This window comes from Haematobia irritans, chromosome 1 (assembly GCF_050003625.1).
Source record: "Haematobia irritans isolate KBUSLIRL chromosome 1, ASM5000362v1, whole genome shotgun sequence".
Classification (NCBI taxonomy): Eukaryota; Metazoa; Arthropoda; class Insecta; order Diptera; family Muscidae; genus Haematobia; species Haematobia irritans.
Genome location: NC_134397.1, coordinates 40,741,959 through 40,764,278, shown reverse-complemented (window position 1 = coordinate 40,764,278; position 22,320 = coordinate 40,741,959). Strand labels below are relative to the sequence as shown.

Sequence of the window (22,320 nt, the reverse complement as noted above, 5' to 3'; positions counted from 1 at the left end):
GCGTGTACCCACCACCATGAACCAAATATTAGGGTTTCCTTTGAAATTTCAGGAGGGCTTGAGGACACTTCCCGAAGATAAATTTAAAGATTTCACCTATAAGGACTATAGCAGATTCTGGATTTATAAGAACCATTTTACATTGAGTTTTAGAGGAATCATTAACATCTCTTGTAAGTGTGCAAGAAAATTATAAAATAACGTCTTGATTTGAAATCTTAAATCTGTAGAAGTAAAATCTGGAAATTTTACATTGAGTTTCAAGCAATTTTCATGATCAGTACGCCTTCTACACCCTCAAGTAGTGAAGTCGGTCTATATGGAGGCATTACCAAATGGACGGATAAAAACTTAATCCGATACACGTTTTTGTGAGCCTAAAATACCAGAATATTTACAATTTCAGGCAAATCAGATAAAAACTACGGTTTCTAGAAACCCAAGGAGTTAAATCGGGAGATCGTTCTTATGGGGGCTATACTAAAATATGGACCGATACTCACCGTTTTCGGCACACCTCTTTATGACCCGAAAATACCTCTAGATTTCCAATTTCAGGCAAATTGGATAAAAACTTCGGATTCTAGAAGCCCAAGAAGTAATATCGGGAAATCGGTCTATATGGGGGCTATACCAAAGTATGGACCGATACTCACCATTTTCGGCACACCTCTTTATGATCCTAAAATACCTCTAGATTTCCAATTTCAAACAAATTGGATAAAACTACGGTTTCTATAAGCCCAAGACCCCAAATCGGGAGGTCGTTTTATATGGGGACCATACCAAAACATGGACCGATACTTACAATTTTTGGCACAAGTATTTGTGGTCCTACAATACCTCTAGATTTCCAATTTCAGGTAAATTGAATAAAAACTGCGGTTTCTATAAGCCCAAGAAGTATAATCGGGAAATCGGTCTATATGGGGGCTATACCAAAACATGGACCGATAGGCACCATTTTCGGCACACCTTTTTATGGTCCTGAAATATCTCTAGATTTGCAATTTCTGGCAACTTGGATAAAAATTTCGGTTTTTATAAGCCCAAGACCCCCAATCGGGAGGTCGGTTTATACGTGGACTATATGAAAACTTGGACCGATATAGCCCATCTTCGAATTTGAACTGTCTGCGAAACGAAAGCCGTTCATGAAATTGTGAACGCCCCTGGACGAAATTGTGAACATTCCGTTTTGATTTTTTGTGAACGTTTCCGTTTCATTTTGTCACCGCCCGTTCACGACTATGGAACGTAATTATACCCTGCACCACACTGTGGAACAGGGTATTATAAGTTAGTGCATATGTTTGTAACACCCAGAAGGAGACGAGATAGACACATGGTGTCTTTGGCAATAATGCTCAGGGTGGGTCCCTGAGTCGATATAACCATGTCCGTCTGTCCGTCTGTCCGTCCGTCTGTCTGTGAACACAGTCCGTCCGTCTGTCTGTGATCAAAGTCTAGGTCGCAATTTAAGTCCAATCGCCTTCAAATTTTGGCACATGTTCCTAAATTGGGTCGGAATAGAACCGTATTGATTTTGGAAAAAATCGGTTCAGATTTTGATATAGCTCTCATATATATCTTTCGCCCGATATGCACTAATATGGACCCAGCAGCCAGAGTTTTATACCGATTTGCTTGAAATTTTGTACAAACATAATACTTAGTCGTATAGTAAAATTTGCAAAATTTGATTGAAATCGGTTCAGATTTATATATAGCTTCCATATATATTTTTCGCCCGATATGGACTTATATGGCTCCAGAGGCCAGAGTTTTGGCCCAATTTGGTTGAAATTTTTCACTAGGAGTACAATTAGTAGTGTAATCAAGTGTGCCAAATTTGATTGAAATCGGTTCAGATTTAGATATAACTCCCATATATATGTTTTTCTGATTTCGCCAAAAATGTTCAAAATATCAACATTTTCCTTGTAAAATCGCCACTGCTTAGACGAAAAGTTGTAAAAATGACTCTAATTTTCCTAAACTTCTAATACATATATATCGAGCGATAAATCATAAATAAACATTTGCGAAGTTTCCTTAAAATTTCTTCAGATTTAAATGTTTCCCATATTTACTTTTACTAACATTGTGTACCACCCTAGTGCATTAGCCGACTTAAATTTTGAGTCTATAGATTTTGTAGAAGTCTATCAAATTCTGTCCAGATCGAGTGATATTTAAATGTTAGTATTTGGGACAAACCTTTATATGTAGCACCCAACACATTTGACGGATGTGATATGGTATCGAAAATTTAAATCTACAAAGTAGTGCAGGGTATAATATAGTCGGCCCCGCCCGACTTTAGACTTTCCTATTCCTTATTTCCAAAATCAATAGGGATCGTCTTTGAGCCGAAACAGGACCCTATACCAAATTTTAGGACAATCGGACTAAAACTGCGAGCTGTACTTTGCACACAAAAATACATCAACAGACAGACAGACAGACAGACGGACATCGCTAAATCGACTCAGAATTTAATTCTAAGCCGATCCGTATACTAAAAGGTTGGTCTATGATTACTCCTTCTTGGCGTTACATACAAATGCACAAACTTATTATACCCTGTACCACAGTAGTGGTGAAGGGTATAAAAATTGGGGACTAAAACCAAAAATTGTGCTTTGGCTATACACGGCTGTGGTTAGACCTATAATGCTATATGGTGTTGTAGTCTGGTGGCCGGCACTTCAGAAACCGACTGGTTTAGATAAAGTTCAGCGTATGGCGTGTTTGTGTATTTCACGCGCATTCAGCAAGACAGGAACAAATTCCCTTAATGTCATGTTGCATATATTGCCTTTAGACATTTTGGCCAAACAGTCAGCTACAACAACGGCTGTGCGGTTGCGCGAACTATCGCTGTGGTCGGAAAAAGATTACGATCACAGTTCTGTCCTCAAAATAATGCCAGATGTGTCTAACGTAGTGGATTACACTTTGGCGAGTCCACTTTTCGACAAAAAGTTTGAGACTCTAATCCCCAACAGTGAGGCGTGGTGCACACAGACCCCGGGGAATAAAGAATATATAGATTTCTACACTGATGGCTCCAAATTGGATGGACAAGTGGGTTTCGGAGTATATTCTAATGATCTGGAACTTCGAATTGCGAAAAGATTACCTAATCACTGTAGTGTTTTTTTCAGGCTGAAATATTAGCAATAAGAGAGGTGGCGAATTGGCTGAGAAGTAATGTTCCAAAAAATGTGGGCATTAATATATACTCAGACAGTCAACCTGCAATAAAATCCTTGGACTCTGTGTTCCTCAACTCGAAAACGGCCATCGACTGCCGCAAATCTCTCAATGAGATGGCTGAGCAGTACAATATTCACCTAATATGGGTGCCTGGCCATAGGAACATACCGGGGAACTGAGAAGCGGATGAGTTGGCAAGGCTAGGGACTACCTTACATATTCCAGGGGAACTAGAATTTGTTGGTATGCCTCTGGCTACCTGCAAGCTCATGCTGCGTGAGAAGGCTGTTATGATGGCAAATGTTCGATGGGAGAATTGCAAGGGTTGTAACGACACCAAGCAAATATGGCCCCATTTCAACTTAAACCGCACACTAGATATGCTAGAGTTCTCGAGACGTCAGATATCACTCCTGATATCTGCTATAACGGGTCGCTGCCTGATAGGCGATTTTGCAAAAACTATTGGCGCGAAGTATAATGACTATTGTATGAGCTGTCATGATGCGGAGGAAAAAGAATCAATTAAACACCTCTTGTGTGAGTGTCCTGCATTTTGTGTAAAGCGCAAGCAACTTTTAGGAGCATACACACAAAGAAAATTTCATTGAAATTGAGCCAACGAAAATTTTTCATTGATATAACGAAAAATTTCCATTAAGACCATGAAAATGTTCGTCAATTGTACGAAACGTTTCATAGACTAACAGAAAATTCGTTATAATAACGAAAAATTTCGTTATATCAATGAATTTGTTTCATTGGCTCAATTTTAATGACACATTTCATTAATATAACGAAAATTTTTCTACCAGTGTATAGCTTCAGATTACTGGCGGATCTGGAAAACGTTAACTTAAGCAGTCTGCTAATGTTTTTGGAACAATCTGGTTGGTTCAGCGAAGAAAAATAATCGAGAAGGTTCAGCGGTTAAAACTAGAAGTGCCCATATGTAATAGGTGCTTTTAGTTAATGTGGTAATGTGTAATGGACTGAATAGTCTAAGTGAGCCTGAATCTTAATCGGGCTGCCACTTTAACCTAACCTAACCTAACCTCCCCTATACTTTAGAAAAGCTTAGGATAAATTGGTTTATAATCTCTTAAAAAAAAAAAAAAAATATCCATCTTTCTACCATTTACACAAATGTCCTTTTTTTGATTTTTTTAAATGCTACGAATTTCATTACGAAAATTCATTTTGTATTTTTATCATATCTTCCAAATATTTTAGAGATTTCTCTTTTTTAACGTAAAAGGTCTGACCCTGGCCTCCATAAAAAAAAACAAAAATTGCAAATTTCAATTAAAATATACACATGCATCACTGATCAATTAATATGCAAATGTTGAACACCACAAACTGTCGCACTTTCATCATTACAATCAAATGAAAAAGGGGGATATATCTTAAGAGCATAAAATAACTCTTAACAATCAATGGCAATATCTCAAAAGATACTAGAGGCATTACTTAAAACAAAAAAAAACCCCTCCAATAAAATATCGAGAGGCAGTAAAAAAAATCGAAATAAAAAGCGCCAAATATGCAAATAATGTGTTGACAACTTAATTCTTTTCTTTTTGAGAGCAGGCGGCGGCATTTAAATTGAAATAACACACAAGTGTAGTTGCATATCCGTAAAAGTTTTGATATCTTAAACCCTCAACTTCTAGTAGCCATTCACCAGAAGAAGGCGAAGACCATCAGAAGAAAAAAAAATTCTTGAAAAAAAAAAATAAAACAAACTAAAAAAAATCAATTAAAATTCATGGAGATCAGAAACAAACAGACAAGCTACCTCTATAATACGCAATGCACGAGGGTATCTAAAGGAGGCTGAATGGTTGAATGGAAAAAAACGCGCTTTTACAAAACGTTTCCAATGCAAACGGCAAGACAAGAAGCTATCGTCACCGTAGTATCGCTACGAGCTATAGTGGCAAACAGTAGCCCAAAAGGCCAAGAAGATTTGTTGCAATGCTTTGTTGGCATTTGTGTTTTGCATTCGCAACCAAGAGATGGCAAAGCTTCCTGTTGTCCATCTGTAACAATATTGTCCGTCCAAATATTTATCCGTCTGTCCGCCATCTCTTGTGCCTATGGTTTTGTATTTAAATCCTCTATCCACTGTGGATAGTGATGAAACCCTTAGTCACTCTTATCTGCGACACTTTTTTTCACGTTTGTCTTTTGTTTTTCGGTTTTCTTACTTAGGTCTTCGTCAACTTTTAGTTGGTTTTAATTTTTTTTTTTTTTTGTTAATTTTTGGTAAGATTTCATTTAACTTGGATTGTGCTGGCCCATTCGAGTTCATAGCTACTGTAGTTTTTTAATGATTTTTCCTTTTTTTTTTGCATCCCTATGTTGTCTGTCTATCGCGCAAGAAAACCTTTTATCCAATTTACTCTTTTTTTTTTCTTTGCCACCAAAACAATTCGAAGACAAAGTAACGAGTCATTTTGTCTGGCTGATTTGACCAAGATTTTGTTTAAGGCTGTTTTTTAAGAGGTGACAAATATTTTTCACAGCCAATTTTATTTTGTTTAATTTTTTTTTGTTTTTTGTACTTCTTTTAACATATGGATATCAATACGATTTTTTGACCATTCCCAAGCAAAAAAAAAAAACTCCATTCATTTTAATGAGTCCGACTGTGGATATCTTTGACAGAAAAAAAAGGACCAACAATTTTAGCTTAAGCAATCGCCTTATTTAACACCAGCTTCCGACTATAAAAGGGTTTTTTGTTATTTTTTTTAAATACCCTCCGTCAGTTGTCTGTGTTTAGTGCGAAATTTATGCGTGAACTTGACACAAAGGCATTAAAGTTTCATTGGCAAGAAGGCGGTAGCCGATGCTGGTGTTGGCGTTGTTGTTCTGCTCGACTTCTTAAAAGAGATTAAAAGCGTAAATCTCCTTTTTTACATTTGCATTCCAAACATGCCGAAACACCTAAGTCCCCAAAGAAAAATGACTAAGAGATCATTTCTTTTGTTGATTTTTTTTGGGGGGGGGGGGGGGGGGGGGGTATTTTTATTTGTGATGTCATGTTTTTGTTGACAGGTATTTTAAATTTTATGGCGCTTAATTTAAATATATGATGTCTAAACAAAAAAAAACGTGAGGATTGCTATTTAGTTACTTTAATCCTTTTTAATTTAGCCATTGCAAACATACAGTTTTAATTTATTTGTTTAAAATTTATTGAATTTAATTATAACTATAAATAAAATAAATTGTCAATTAAAATAATAATTATTTAAATTAATATTTAATTTTAAATTAATATTTAATTAATGTTAATTTTTCTTAATTCAATATAATAAAGTGTTACTTATAATTTATCATAATTAAATTGAACATAATAAATTTAGTTTATTTGTTTTTCAATATATCTAAATAATTTGGTTTACATATAATTAAATATAACAAATATATATGGCCGTAAGTTCGGCCAGGCCGAATTTTATGTAGCATCCACCTTAGACATCCATTACCGACTGTCATCCACAATGGCAAGGTATCTTAAAACTTCTTAACATCGTCTTTTAAATTGTAAGTTAGTCCATACGGGGTATATATTAATCAAAAAAGGCCAATTAAATACGTACATAATTCAGTTTGACAAAATTTTCTATAGAAATACAATTTTGACAAAATTTTCTATAGAAATACAATTTTGACAAAATTTTCTATAGAAATAAAATTTTGACAAAATTTTCTATAGAAATAAAATTTTGACAAAATTTTCTATAGAAATAAAATTTTGACAAAGTTTTCTGTAGAAATAAAATTTTGGTAGATTATTTTTGGCGATATTGGCCAATTTTTGTGTGATTGGCGATCGGCTATATATATAACTATAGACCGATATGGACTAATTTTTGCATGGCTGTTAGCGGCCATATACTAGCGCAGTGTACCAAATTTCAACCGAATGGGATACATTTTGCTCCTCCAAGAGGTTCCGGAGGTCAAATCTGGTTATCGGTTTATACGGGGGCTATATATAATTATGGACTGATATGGACCAAGTTTTGCATGGTTGTTAGAGACCATATACTAACACCACGTACCAAATTTCAACAGGATCGGATGAAATTTGCTCCTCCAAGAGGCTCCGGAGGTTAAATCTGGTTATCGGTTTATATGGGGGCTATATATAATTATGGACCGATATGGACCAATTTTGGCATGGTTGCTAGAGACCGTATACTAACATCACGTACCAAATTTCAACCGGATCGGATGAAATTTGCTCCTCCAAGAGGCTCTGGAGGTTAAATCTGGTTATCGGTTTATATGGGGGCTATATATAGTTATGGACCGATGTAGACCAATTTTTGCATTGTTGTTAGAGACCATATTCCAACACCATATACCAAATTTCAGCCAGATCGGATGAAATATGCTTCTCTTACAGGCTCCGCAAGCCAAATCAGGAGGTCCGTTGATATGGGGGCAATACGTAAAAGTGAACCCATATGGCCTATGGTGGAGGGTATAAAAATATGAGAAACATTTAAAGCTGGACCAATTTCGAGGCAACTTCGCAAAAGTTTATTTATGATTTATCGGTCGATAGATATGCATTAGAAATAATTTGAGTCACTTTCACAAGATGTCGACTTAACAGTGGCGATTTTATGTGGATATTTTGGCCATTTTTGCCCAAATCGGAAAAGCTTATATATGGAGGCTATATCGAAATCTGAACCGATTTCAACCAAATTTGACATGCATACTTAGTATTTTAATTTTAATCCGTAAATTGGACCACATCTTTGACCTCTGCGGTCATATGACGGAAAATCGGACGAAAGATATATATGTGAGCTATATCTAGATCTGAACCGATTTCAATCAAATTTGGCCACACTTGACTATAGTACTAATTGTACTCCTAGTGCAAAATTTCAAACAAATTGGTGTCAAACTCTGGCTTCTGGGGCCATATAAGTCCATATCGGGCGAAAGATATATGTGGGAGCTATATCTAAATCTGAACCGATTTCAATCAAATTTGGCACACTTAACTGTAAGACTAATTGTTCTTCTTGTGCAAACTTTCAAGCAAATTAAGGTAAAACTCTTGCTTATGTGGCTATATAAGTCCATATCGGTCGAAAGATATATATTGGAGCTATATCTAAATACCGACAGACGGACATGGCTAGGTCGACTCAGGGACCCACCCTGAGCATTATTGCCAAAGACACCATGTGTCTATCTCGTCTCCTTCTGGGTGTTGCAAACATATGCATTAATTTATAATACCTTGTTCCATACTGTGGAGCAGGGTATAAAAACTCGACAGTTTTAGTTTTGTTTCTTAATTGATCAAATTTAATTATAATTAGAAAAAATATTAATTAAAACTATAATTTAATTTTTATATTGTATAATAAATTAATAAAAATAAATTCAAATTTAATATTAACTTATTGTTTAATTTGGTTTATAATTTATGTTAAATAAATTTAATATAATAAAGTATAATTTATAATTTATTTTATATACATATTTCAATTATTTGATTCTAGTTTAATTTAATATTAAAAATGTAAGCAAATTGGGTTAGAAAATCTCTGATTTAGAGTATTTTGGAAAAGTTTCTGATTTTGTACCACATTGCGTATGATTGTTATTAATTTTTGAGTTACTCCAAGAAATTTCATATAACTTCAGAACTATATAACATATTTGAAAAACTATATAACATATTTAAAAAAGGACAATTAAGGATTTATTTTTATATCAAAAAGTCACACACTTCTATTGAAAGTTTGCACATAACTTGAAAACCAATTGAAGGTTAGGTTAGGTTATGCGGCAGCCCGATGTATCAGGCTCACTTAGACTATTCAGTCCATTGTGATACCACATTGGTGAACTTCTCTCTTATCACTGAGTGCTGCCCGATTCCATATTAAGCTCAATGACAAGGGACCTCCTTTTTATAGCCTAGTCCGAACGGCGTTCCACATTCCAGTGAAACCACTTAGAAAAGCTTTGAAACCCTCAGATATGTCACCAGCAGTACTGATGTGGGATAATCCACCGCTGAAAAACTTGTTGGTGTTCGGTCGTAGCAGGAATCGAACCCACGACCTTGTGTATGCAAGGCGGAAATAATAATTTTTTCACTATACATGTATATATATTAACTTATGACATTGTTTTTCGTACTTCAGTGCGTATGATTATTATTAATTTTATAATAACTCTAATAAATTTCAAATAACTGTGCCAGATAGATATTTTAAAATAATTTTTGATATGTCTGGTACATAGCAGTAATTATTGTTGTGTATATTTTTTTGAAATTTATTTGTAAATAAAATTTCTTTTTTTTTCAATTTAGTACCACTATGCGTATGATTATTATTAATTTTTGAGTTACTCCAATAAATTTGAAATAACTTCCGAACTACATAAGATATTTGAAAACCGTAAAAAGCTCCAGAAAGAGAACATTTAAGTCTTTGTACTTATATCAAAAAGTCGCATATATCTTTGGAAAGTTTACTTACAACATCGAATCTAATTGATGGAAATAGTTTTGAAAGTTATCACAATGGACTGAATAGTCTAAGTGAGCCTGATACATCGGGCTGCCACTTAACTTAACCTAACGTAATAGCAAATTTTAAATAACTTCGAAAGTAATTGAAGGAAATACTTTTTTCACAATAAATCTATATTTTTAAACCTATGACCTTGCGTTTGTTATATCGCCCATTTCACACAAAAAAAAAACAAACAATTCCTTTGCTAATAACAATTTATAGTTTTAAATAAAAACAATAAAAATTCTTTCATCACGAATCAATGAATGCGACACCCCACATAGGTCATTCACATCATTGAAAAGGCAAATATGCCAATACGTCATTGACTCTTCCATGACATGTCAGCTATAATGTCAGATGAATACGTACGTACCACAAAAGCCGTTATGTACATTTAATTTTCCACGTTGTTGTTCTTCTCATTGCGTTTGATTCCTTTAAACATGCAACATTGATGACGACAAAGAAACGAAAAACGGGGTTCTTTGCTTGTGGTTTTCATTGTGTTCGGTTTTGTTTTTTTTTCATACAGTCAAGTGTTAGATATGATGGCCTGAGAGTATAGTGTCTGACGAAAAGGAAACACGTCATATTTTTACGTGTGCTGATTTTTTTTTTTGTTTTACAACACGCACTGGACGAAAGTGAAAAAATAACAAAAAATAATCGAGCAGGTTATATTGTTTGGTTTTGTGCATGTTTCGCATGATCATGCCGCCAAAAAAAAATATATATATATCTATGGATTGGTAGAATTGGTTAATGGTGGTATTCTACTACCACAGAATATATAGCATGGTAAAACTCAACATGAAAACTGATGAATTTCATGCAAACCTGACCCACTGAACTAGTGTGATAGTTATGCCTGGTGTTTGTTGTTTTGCCTAACTACTTTACCCCTATCAATGTTGCCAACACAAATTTTGTAATTTACAAAAACAAAAAAAAAGAAATAGTTTAACAAATACAACAAATTACCGGCACGTATTAATGTAGTTTTATGCCTTATGCATTGGCCAAAAGGGAATTTCTTTACATGTATACATATGCAATAGATACATATGTGTGTGTGAGTGTGCGTGTTATATTTGCCCTCTTCGTCATGTAAGAGAGCGTGAGCTAGTGTGAAATAATATTTGAACACGAACCTAAGACATGATTTACCTTTTGGGGTTTATTTGTATGGATGAGTGTGTGTGTGTCTTCGTTCGTAGCTGACGATGTGTTTAATGCATGCAAAAATAATGCAACCAACTATCATGCACTTGAAATTTGTAACATGCACGCATACACACTATCGGCAAGAGAGTATAGATGTGAGATAGGCAAACACCTTAGGTATTAAATCTCAGCAATGCTATATCTTTCTCTCTCTTATAATCATTAGGCTTATGTTTCAAAGAGGAAGAAACAAGAAAGATTTCTTTTAATACATATGTTGTCAAACATTTTTTATATTAACGACAACCTTTAATATTCCTTTAGTATTTCATTTCTATAGAAAATGTTGTAAACATTTAACTTCTATAGAAAATTTTGTCAAAATTTTATTTCTTATATTTATAGAAAATTTTGTCAAAATTTTATTTTTATAGAAAATTTTGCCTAAATTTTATTTCTATAGAAATATTTTGTCAAAAATTTATTTCTATAGAAAATTTTGTTAAAATTTTATTTCTATAGAAAATTTTGTCAAAATTTTATTTCTATAGAAAATTTTGTCAAAATTTTATTTCTATAGAAAATTTTGTCAAAATTTTATTTCTATAGAATATTATGTCAAAATTTTATTTCTGTAGAAAATTTTGTCAAAATTTTATTTCTATAGAAATATTTTGTCAAAAGTTTATTTCTGTGGAAAATTTTGTCAAAAGTTTATTTCTGTGGAAAATTTTGTCAAAATTTTATTTCTATAGAAAATTTTGTCAAAATTTTATTTCTATAGAAAATTTTGTCAAAATTTTATTTCTATAGAAAATTTTGTCAAAATTTTATTTCTATAGAAAATTTTGTCAAAATTTTATTTCTATAGAAAATTTTGTCAAAATTTTATTTCTATAGAAATATTTTGTCAAAATTTTATTTCTATAGAACATTTTGTCAGAATTTTATTTCTATAGAAAATTTTGTCAAAATTTTATTTCTATAGAACATTTTGTCAGAATTTTATTTCTATAGAAAATTTTGTCAAAATTTTATTTCTATAGAAAATTTTGTCAAAATTTTATTTCTATAGAAAATTTTGTCAAAATTTTATTTCTATAGAAATATTTTGTCAAAAATTTATTTCTATAGAAAATTTTGTCAACATTTTATTTCTATAAAAAATTTTGCCTAAATTTTATTTCTATAGAAAATTTTGTCAAAATTTTATTTCTATAGAAATATTTTGTCAAAATTTTATTTCTATAGAACATTTTGTCAGAATTTTATTTCTATAGAAAATTTTGTCAAAATGTTATTTCTCTAGAAAATTTTGTCAAAATTTTATTTCTATAGAAAATTGTGTCAAAATTTTATTTCTATAGAAAATTTTGTCAGAATTTTATTTCTATAGAACATTTTGTCAGAATTTTATTTCTATAGAAAATTTTGTCAAAATTTTATTTCTATAGAAAATTTTGTCAAAATTTTATTTCTATAGAAAATTTTGTCAAAATTTTATTTCTATAGACAATTTTGTCAAAATTTTATTTTTGTAGAAAATTTTGTCAAAATTTTATTTTAAAGTACCTCTTAATTGGAGAGGAATATTTTGCAAAATCTACCAAAATATCAATAGTTCTATTAAAAATAATTTTTGTCAAAATTTTATTTCGATAGAAAATTTTGTTAAAATTTTATTTCTATAGAATATTTTGTAAAAATTTTATTTCTATAGAAAATTTTGTCAAAAATTTATTTCTATAGAAAATTTTGTTAAAATTTTATTTCTATAGAAAATTTTGTCAAAAATTTATTTCTATAGAAAATTTTGTTAAAATTTTATTTCTATAGAAAATTTTGTCAAAATTTTATTTCTATAGAAAATTTTGTCAAAAATTTATTTCTATAGAAAATTTTGTCAAAAATTTTATTTCTATAGAAAATTTTGTCAAAATTTTATTTCTGTAGAAAATTTTGTCAAAATTTTATTTCTATGGAAAATTTTGTCAAAATTTTATTTCTATAGAAAATTTTGTCAAAATTTTATTTCTATAGAAAATTTTGTCAAAATTTTATTTCTATAGAAAATTTTGTCAAAATTATTTCTATAGAACATTTTGTCAGAATTTTATTTCTGTGGAAAAATTTGTCAAAATTTTATTTTTATGTACTTCTTAATTGGAGAAGAATATTTTGCAAAATCTACCAAAATATCAATAGTTCTATAAAAAATAAAATTTTGTCAAAATTTTATTTCTATAGAAAGTTTTGTTAAAATTTTATTTCTATAGAAAATTTTGTCAAAATTTTATTTCTATAGAAATATTTTGTCCAAACTTTATTTCTATAGAAAGTTTTGTTAAAATTTTATTTCTATAGAAAATTTTGTCAAAATTTTATTTCTGTTGAAAATTTTGTCAAAGTTTTATTTCTATAGAAAATGTTGTCAAAATTGTATTTCTATAGAAAATTTTGTTAAAATTTTATTTCTTTAGAAATTTTGTCAAAATTGTATTTTTTGACAATTTTAATTTTGGACACGCTAACATTTGTTTTTCTTATTTTAATTCTGTACTTTATATTTGTTAATATATATAGTGCGATTTTCCTACATTCAATTTTCAATTCCTTGAAATTTTTCATATCTCTTCATTACAAAATCCGAATAAAGTTTTATATATTGTTTGAATTTCAAAACCATGAATGATTTCTGTCTGTCTCACATTGGTCAGACATTTGAACGTGAGTGAGTATATACTCGTATATGTATGCGTGTGTCATATGGTGGTCGTGTCTGTGGGTATTTTTTCAATACTCTTAGCAGTTAGATTGCATGCAGACAGACTTTTTTTGTTGTTGTTTTTGTCCAAAAAGCTTGAATACACACACACACACTCACATACATTCTCAAACTAGACCAGCTAGCCTTATTTTTTGATTTGGTAACAATTTTCTTGCAGAATATTTGTGGCACGCATACGCAATTTTAACCATGACATTGAAATTATTACACGCAGTTTTGGCTATTGTACTATGTAATGCAATGAAGAAACGAAGTGAAATCTACAGTAAATGATTTCAAAAGATTTGTTTGACTTGATCTATTTTAAGAGTTTTTAGATTGCATTGTTTAATGTAATTTTTCGTTTAGACTTTTTTTAAACAAAATAAAAAATATGTATTTTTTAAAACTTTTTGTTAGGCATTTTTTTCGAAAATAATCTTTTTTCATTTTTATTTCTTTATTATTTATTTCTTTTGAAATAAAAATTAGATTTTATACCATCATAGCTATAAGTTCCATAAGTTAAAGGGGTCCCCAAAATTAAATGACTGTTCTAGATTCGTAAGACTTATGTGCAAATATTTCGATATACATACATATTGCAAACATTTTTGGAATATATGTAAATTTACATTATTTTCATTTCAAAAAGCTATATATGCCTATTTTGTAAAAACGGCATCAACTAAACTCGTATATTTTCTATATTACAAATTTTCTTTGGTCTATAAATAGAAATAAATATTTGACAACATTTTCTATAGAAATACAGTTTTGACAAAATTTCCTATAGAAATAAATATTTGACAAAATTTTCTATAGAAATAAACTTTTTAAATTTTTTTATAGAAATGAAATTTTTACAAAATTTTCTAAAAAAATAAAATTTTGACAAAATTTTCTATAGAAATCAAATATAAATGGGAGCCACCGCGGTGTAATGGTAAGCATTCCCGCCTTGCATATACAAGGTCGTGGTTTCGATTCCTGCTTCGACCGAACACCAAAAAGTTTTTCAGTGGTGGATTATCCCACCTCAGTAATGCTGCTGACATTTCTGAGTGTTTCAAAGCTTCTCTAATTGGTTTCACTGCAATGTGGAACGCCGTTCGGACTCGGCTATAAAAAGGAGGTCCCTTGTCATTGAGCTTAACATGGAATCGGGCAGCACTCAGTGATAAGAGAGAAGTTCACCACTGTGGTCTCACAATGGACTGAATAGTCTAAGTGAGCCTGGTACATCAGATTGTCACTTAACCTAAACTAACCTACCCTAACCTATAGAAATAAAATTGTGACATAATTTGCTATAGAAATACAATTTTGACAAAGCTATTTGTAGAAATAAAATTTACAGAAAATTTTCTATAGAAATAAAATTTTGACAAAGTTTTCTATAGAAATAAAATTTTGACAAAATTTTCTATAGAAATAAAATTTTAACAAATTTTTTTTAGAAATAAAATTTTAACAACATTTTCTACATAAATAAAATTTGGAGAAAATTTTCTATAGAAATAAAATTTTGACAAAAATTTCTATTGAAATAAATGTTAACAATTTTTTCTACAGAAATAAAATTTTGTAAAAAAATTTCTATAGAAATAAAATTTTGACAAATTTTTCTATGGAATTAAATTTTGACAAATTTTTTGTAGAAATAAAATTTTGAAAAAAAATTTTATAGAACTAAAATTTTGACAAATTTTTTTATAGAACTAAAATTTTGAGGACATTTTCTATAGAAATAAAATTTAAACAAACTGTTCTATAGAAATAAAATTTTGACAAAATTTTCTAGATAAATCAACTTTGAAGAAAATTTCCTATAGAAATAAAATTTTGACAAAATTTTCTATAGAAATAAAATGCTAAAAAAATTTTCTACAGAAATAAAAATTTGACAAAATATTCTATAGAAATAAAATTTTGACAAAATTTTCTACAAAAATAAAATTTTGACAAAATTTTCTACATAAATAAAATTTGGAGAAAATTTTCTATAGAAATAAAATTTTGACAAAAATTTCTATAGAAATAAAATGTTAACAATTTTTTCTACAGAAATAAAAGTTTGCAAAAAATTTCTATAGAAAAAAATTTTGACAATTTTTTCTATGGAATTAAATTTTGACAAATTTTTTTTGAAGAAATAAAATTTTGACAAATTTTTTTATAGAAGTAAAATTTTAACAAAATTTTCTAGAGAAATAAAAATTTTGACAAAATTTTCTACAGATATAAAATTTGGAGAAAATTTTCTACATAAATAAAATAAAGTTTTGACAAAATTTTCTATAGAAATAAAATGTTAACAACTTTTTCTACAGAAATAAAATTTTGCAAAAAATTTCTATAGAAATAAAATTTTGACAATTTTTTCTATGGAATTAAATTTTGACAAATTTTTTTTGTAGAAATAAAATTTTGACAACTTTTTTATAGAACTAAATTATTGACAAAATGTTCTATAGAAATAAAATTTTGAGGAAATTTTCTATAGAAATAAAATTTAGACAAAATGTTCTATAGAAATAAAATTTTGACAAAATTTTCTACATAAATCAACTTTGGAAAAAAATTTCCTATAGAAATAAAATTTTGACAAAATTTTCTATAGAAATAAAATGCTAAAAAATTTTTCTACAGAAATAAAAATTTGACAAAATTTTCTATAGAAATAAGATTTTGACAAAATTTTCTATAGAAATAAAATTTTTACAAAATTTTCGACAAAAATAAAATTTTGACAAAATTTTCTACACAAATAAAATTTGGAGAAAATTTTCTATAGATATAAAATTTTGACAAAATTTTCTACATAAATCGACTTTGGAGAAAATTTTCTATGGAAATAAAATTTTAACAAATGTTTCTATAGAAATAAAATATGGCAAACAATTTCTGTAGAAATAAAATTTTGACAAAATTCTCTATAGAAATAAAATGTTGACAAAATTTTCTATGGAAATAAAATTTTTACAAAATTCTCTATAGAAATCAAATTTTGACAAAATTTTCTATGGAATTAAATTTTGACAATTTTTTTTGTAGAAATAAAATTTTGACAAAATTTTTTATAGAAATAAAATTTTGACAAAATTTTCTATAGAAATAAAATTTTGACAAAATTTTTTATAGAAATAAAATTTTGACAAAATTTTGTATAGAAATAAAATGTTGGCAAAATTTTGATAACCTTTTTGTATAGAATTTATTTCTATTAAGATCATAATTACTCCTTCTTAAACACTAATTTTTTCTATAGAATTATAAATAAATGAAAAACAAATCATATTCGAAGTTTATCATCAAATGACTAGGCAATAGGATTTTGTTCTATATAAAAATACAGGTATATACAATGAATACATATTTAATAGTTTAACATTCATCAACATTTCAAACTGAAGTTCCTATCGTACTTCTGTATATTTTTGTGTTGCTTTATTGTTTTTTTAAATTTTTTTTTTGCTGCGGCACCTTATGAAAAAGGGTGTTTTTTCTCATCAAATATTTATATGATTGCTGTACATTTTGAAAATGTTCAATTCTTTTCTGCTGTAATTCTCCTGCAGTGTTTTTGTTTAGTTAGTTTGCAAAACAACAACAACAAAAAATACTATTGAAAAAAATTACAGGTTATTTATTTATCCATGGACATTTTTTGCACTTTTATCCTCATCGGTTGGCTGAAGTTTTTGTATGCGCCGTAGTTATTATAGGGTTGTTAGAATTGATTGTTATTAGATGTCATTGTATATAGACGTTATTTTTTTTATTGTTGTTATTCTGTTGTTTTTTTTTTTATTTTATTATTGAATGGGATTTTTTTGATTGCCAATCTTTGTAATTTGTTATTGTCACTGGTTTCAGTTTTTTTTGTGTGGATTAGTTTTTTTTTTTGTTTATGCGAAATATGATATAAACAAAAATTATTTTATAGATGAGTTAAAAATATTTTGATGATAAAACAAATTAATTTTAATTATTAGGTCTCAATTATTATAGCTAATATACTTGGGATAATTTTATTTCAAATTTGAAAATTAGAAAAATTATTGCTTTTTATTTTAAAATTGGGAAAATCATAGACTTTAATTAGTAATTGCATTTAATTTAATATAACAGCTTTTAGTCAGTCTCATTAAAAAACAAATATTTCAATAATAATAAACCAATCATATATAGATTAGGGTAGCTGACACAAAGTGTTTCCAAGTTTATACACTGAAAAATATATTGACCTAATATGAAAGATTATGGAATATATCTTTTATATATATTGGAATTTTATATCATGGAATGTATCTTTATACATTAACATAGTTTTGTCAAAATTGTGTCTATTTTTTTTTTTTTTTGATAGAAAATTTTGCCAAAATTGTGTCAAATTTTATAAAAATTGAATTTCTATAGAAAATTTTATTCCTATAGAAAATGTTGTCAAAATTTAATTTCCATAGAAAATTTTGTCAAAATTTTATTTCTATAGAAAATTTTGTCAAATTTTATTTCTATAGAAAATTTTCTCAAAATTTAATTTCTATAGAAAACGTTCTCAACATTTTATTTCTATAGAAAATTTTCTTAAATTTTTTGTGTATAGAAAATTTTTTCACCATTTTATTTCAATATATAATTTTGTCAAAATTTTATTTCTATACAAAATTTTGTCAAAATTTAATTCTATGGAAAATTTTGACAAAATTTTATTGCTATGGAAAATTTTGTCAACATTTAATTTCTATGGATTTTTTTAAATTTTATTTCAGAAAATTTGCTAAAAATTCTATTTCTATAAAAAATTTTATCATACTTTTATTTCTATAGAAAATTTTGTCAACATTTTATTTCAATTAAAAATTTTTTAAAATTTTATTTCTATACAAAATTATGTCAAAATTGTTTTCTACAGAAAATTTTGTCAACATTTTTTTCTATAGAAAATTTTGTCAACTTTTATTTCTACAGAAAATTTTCTCAAAATTTTATTTCTATAAAAAAAATTTTTCTTAATTTTTTTTGTATAGAAAATTTTTTCAAAGTTTTATTTCAATACATAATTTTGTCAAAATTTTATATCTATAGAAAATTTTGTCAAAAAATTTAATTCTATGGAAAATTTTGTCAACATTTTATTGCTGTGGAAAATTTTGTCAATATTTTATTTCTATAGAATTTTTTTTTTCAATTTTATTTCAGAAAATTTGTTAAAAATTCTATTTCTATAAAAAATTTTATCAAACTCTTATTTCTATAGAAATTTTTGTCAAGATTTTATTTCTATAGAAAATTTTGTCAAAATTTTATTTCTATAGAAATTTTGTCAAAATTTTATTTCTGTAGCAAAAAGTTTGTTAAAATTATATTTCTATAGAAAATTTTGTCAAAAGTTTATTTCTATAAAAAATTTTGTCAACATTTTATTTCCATAGAAAATTTTGTAAATTTTTTTTCTATAGAAAATTTTGTCAAAATTTTATATCTATAGAAAATTTTGTCACGATCTTATTTTTAAAGAAAATTTTGCAAAATTTTATTTTTATAGAAAATTTTGTCAAAATTTTATTTCTATAGAAAATTTTGTCAATTTTTTTCTAAAGAAAATGTTGTCTAAATTTTATTTCTATAGAAAATTTTGTCAAAATGTTATTTCTATAGAAAATTTTATTTTTATAGAAAATTTTTTAAAATTATATTTCTATAGAAAATTTTGTCTAAATTTTATTTCTATAGAAAATTTTGTTAAAATTTTATTTCTATGGAAATTGTGTTAAACTTTTGTCTATATTTTTTTTCTGTAGAAAATTTTTGGAGAGGAATATTTTGTTAAAATTTTATTTCTAAAGAAAATTTTGTCAAAATTTTATTTCCATACAAAATTTTTTCACAATTTTATTTCTGTAGAAAATTTTGTCAACATTTTATTTCTACTGAAAATTGTGTCAATATTTTATTTCTGTAGAAAATTTTGTCAAAATTGTATTTCTATAGAAATTGTGTTAAAACTTTTTTTAACTTTTTTTTTAAATTTTATTTCATATAAAATTTGTTAAAAATTCTATTTCAATAAATTTTTTTATCAAACTTTTATTTCTATAGAAAATTTTGTCAAAATTTAATTTCTATAAAAAATTTTGTCAAAATTTCATTTCTATAAAAAATTTTGTCAAAATTTTATTTCTATAGAAAATTTTATCAAAATTTCATTTATTTTTATATAAAATTTTTTTCTATAGAAAATTTTGTCAAAATTTCTATTTCTATAGAAAATTTTGTCAAAATTCTATTTCTATAGAAAATTTTGTCAAGATTTTATTTCTATAGAAAATTTTGTCAAGATTTTATTTCTACAGAAAATGTTGTCAAAATTTATTTCTACAGAAAATTTTGTCAACATTTTATTTCTATAGAAAATTTTGTCAAAATTTTATTTCTATGGAAAATTTTGTTAAAATTTTATTTCTATAGAAATTTTTTTCAAAATTTTATTTCTATAGAGAGTTTTGTCAAAATTTTATTTTTATAGAAAGTTTTGTCAAAATTTTATTTCTATAGAAAATTTTGTCAAAATGTTATTTCTTAAAAGCATCATTTAATTTCTATAGAAAATGTTATTTCTACATTTTTTTATAAATTTAACTTAAAATTACCTTAAGATATAAATAGAGTTATACAAAAATTGAAGTAAAAGTTCTTCGTGCGTAATTAAAATAAAGAACATCTTTGGGAGGACATTTTTGGAAGTACTTTTAAAATTGGGCTTTTTGAACAACTTCCAAATTTGTTTTTGCTGGGTTATTATTATGCTTGCATCATCACACACACATTTAAAGGTATTCTTTATAAATAATTTATAAAGAAAATTAAATGTTCCTATTATTCTCAACCCTATGGGGTTGGAGATACAACCACAACCAAAAAAAAAGAAATCAAAATGAAACGAACATAAAAAACTGTATAATTTTCTTATTATCTATACAAACCCACCAGCCAGTCAGTCAGTCATCATCATCATCATCGTCATCATCCCTTACTCTGGCATAACACACCCTTGGCCTCATACTTTGTACCAAGACCATAATGTCTTTAGCACAAAATCATATAACCAACCCTCCATAGTTCCATCCCCCCGCAGAAAATTGGTTTACAAATCCCCAAAAACTTAAGGTTTTCTTTCTGCTGTTGGTAGCCATAAGAATAAAAAGACTCCAAACAGAAAACAATTTCGTAACCAAAGAAAATTTGTAATAAACAAAAGTATATTTCAAGAAAAATTTCCCCAAAAATGCCAAAAAGAAATACAAAAACAACACCAACATATAACCATGCAGAAATATATTGTTGTGGTTATATAGACAAAAAAAAAGAAGAAACAATATAAGGAATTTTACCAGCAACAAAGGACCATTACATGAAAACAGAAAAACCATTTGGCAGGATCTTCCCAACCACTCTATGGAGAGGTGAAGGCTATTCTTAAGAAATTCGAAACATTGAAATACTAAATGTAGCACAGAAAACCTGAAAAATACAAGGGCGGGCGAGGAAATTACCTCAACCCCCCGAAACAGAGCTAAGGCAAAAAAAAAAAAAAAACCAAAACCAGAACTTCAGAACCTTGTTGACCAAGTATGAGAGGAAATATAAAAGAATAGAAAACATTTAAAGGTTTTATCTGTAAATTGGTTGGATGTTATGCTATGGTGTTTTTGTGGAATTTGCTATAGTATTTTTGGGGAAGTGTTTTTTAGTTTTGTTTTGTTTGAGCAGCTCCAAACTAGAAGGAAAAATGCTTTTACCAAAATTACCTTTGTCCAAACAAAAAACAAGAAAACAATTATAGTATTTCCCCAGAAAAACTGAAATGTGGCAGAAGAACTAAATTCGAAGCAAAAAAAAAAAAAAATAAATGACCACGGTAGATTTAGTTTTTCTAAAGACAAAATAGGCGTGTTTGGCATTGCAGTATTTTGTATGTGGAAATTGTATTTTGCAATCTTTAATATCCATTATTTATGTATATTATTTTGAGGGTATCTACCATATATGCTACTTTTGAAGTCCCTAAATGAATATTCAATCAATATTATAAGAAATTTAATTTTAATTTGACTTTTAAAATTAATTTTAATAATATTATTTAATTCATTAATATTAAAATCAATCATACGATATAGTGTCCAAAATTAATGTCAATCATACGCTATAGTGTTCCAAATTTATAATATGTAATAATATTAAAAATTAATGCATTTTACATTTTTATGTAATACATTTGGAAGCCACCGTGGTGTGGTGGGTAGTACGGTTGTCTCTCATATGAAAAGTAATGGGTCCTATCCCAGTTTCGAACGAAGACCACTATAGCCAACCTAATATGAAAGTCAGTTTAAAATATCTATTAGCAAATGCCATCAATATCTTAAGACAATACTAAGAAGTATTGTCTACTAGTCTATTAGTATTGTCTATTGTCGCCTACTAAAAGCGAATTCAATAATAAAGTGGCAGCCAATGTGATAATTCCATTTTAATAATGGAATATGATTTAATCCATATGATTCCCAGAAAAGGGTGGTCATT

The 22,320-nt window shown here is 28.0% G+C and overlaps 1 protein-coding gene across 2 annotated transcripts in view; it reads left to right on the top strand.

Annotated features, from left to right (window-relative positions):
• ss (aryl hydrocarbon receptor spineless) overlaps positions 1 to 22,320 on the top strand; it is a 200,911-nt gene that overhangs the window by 52,755 nt on the left and 125,836 nt on the right. The gene's annotated exons all lie outside the window — the stretch shown is intronic.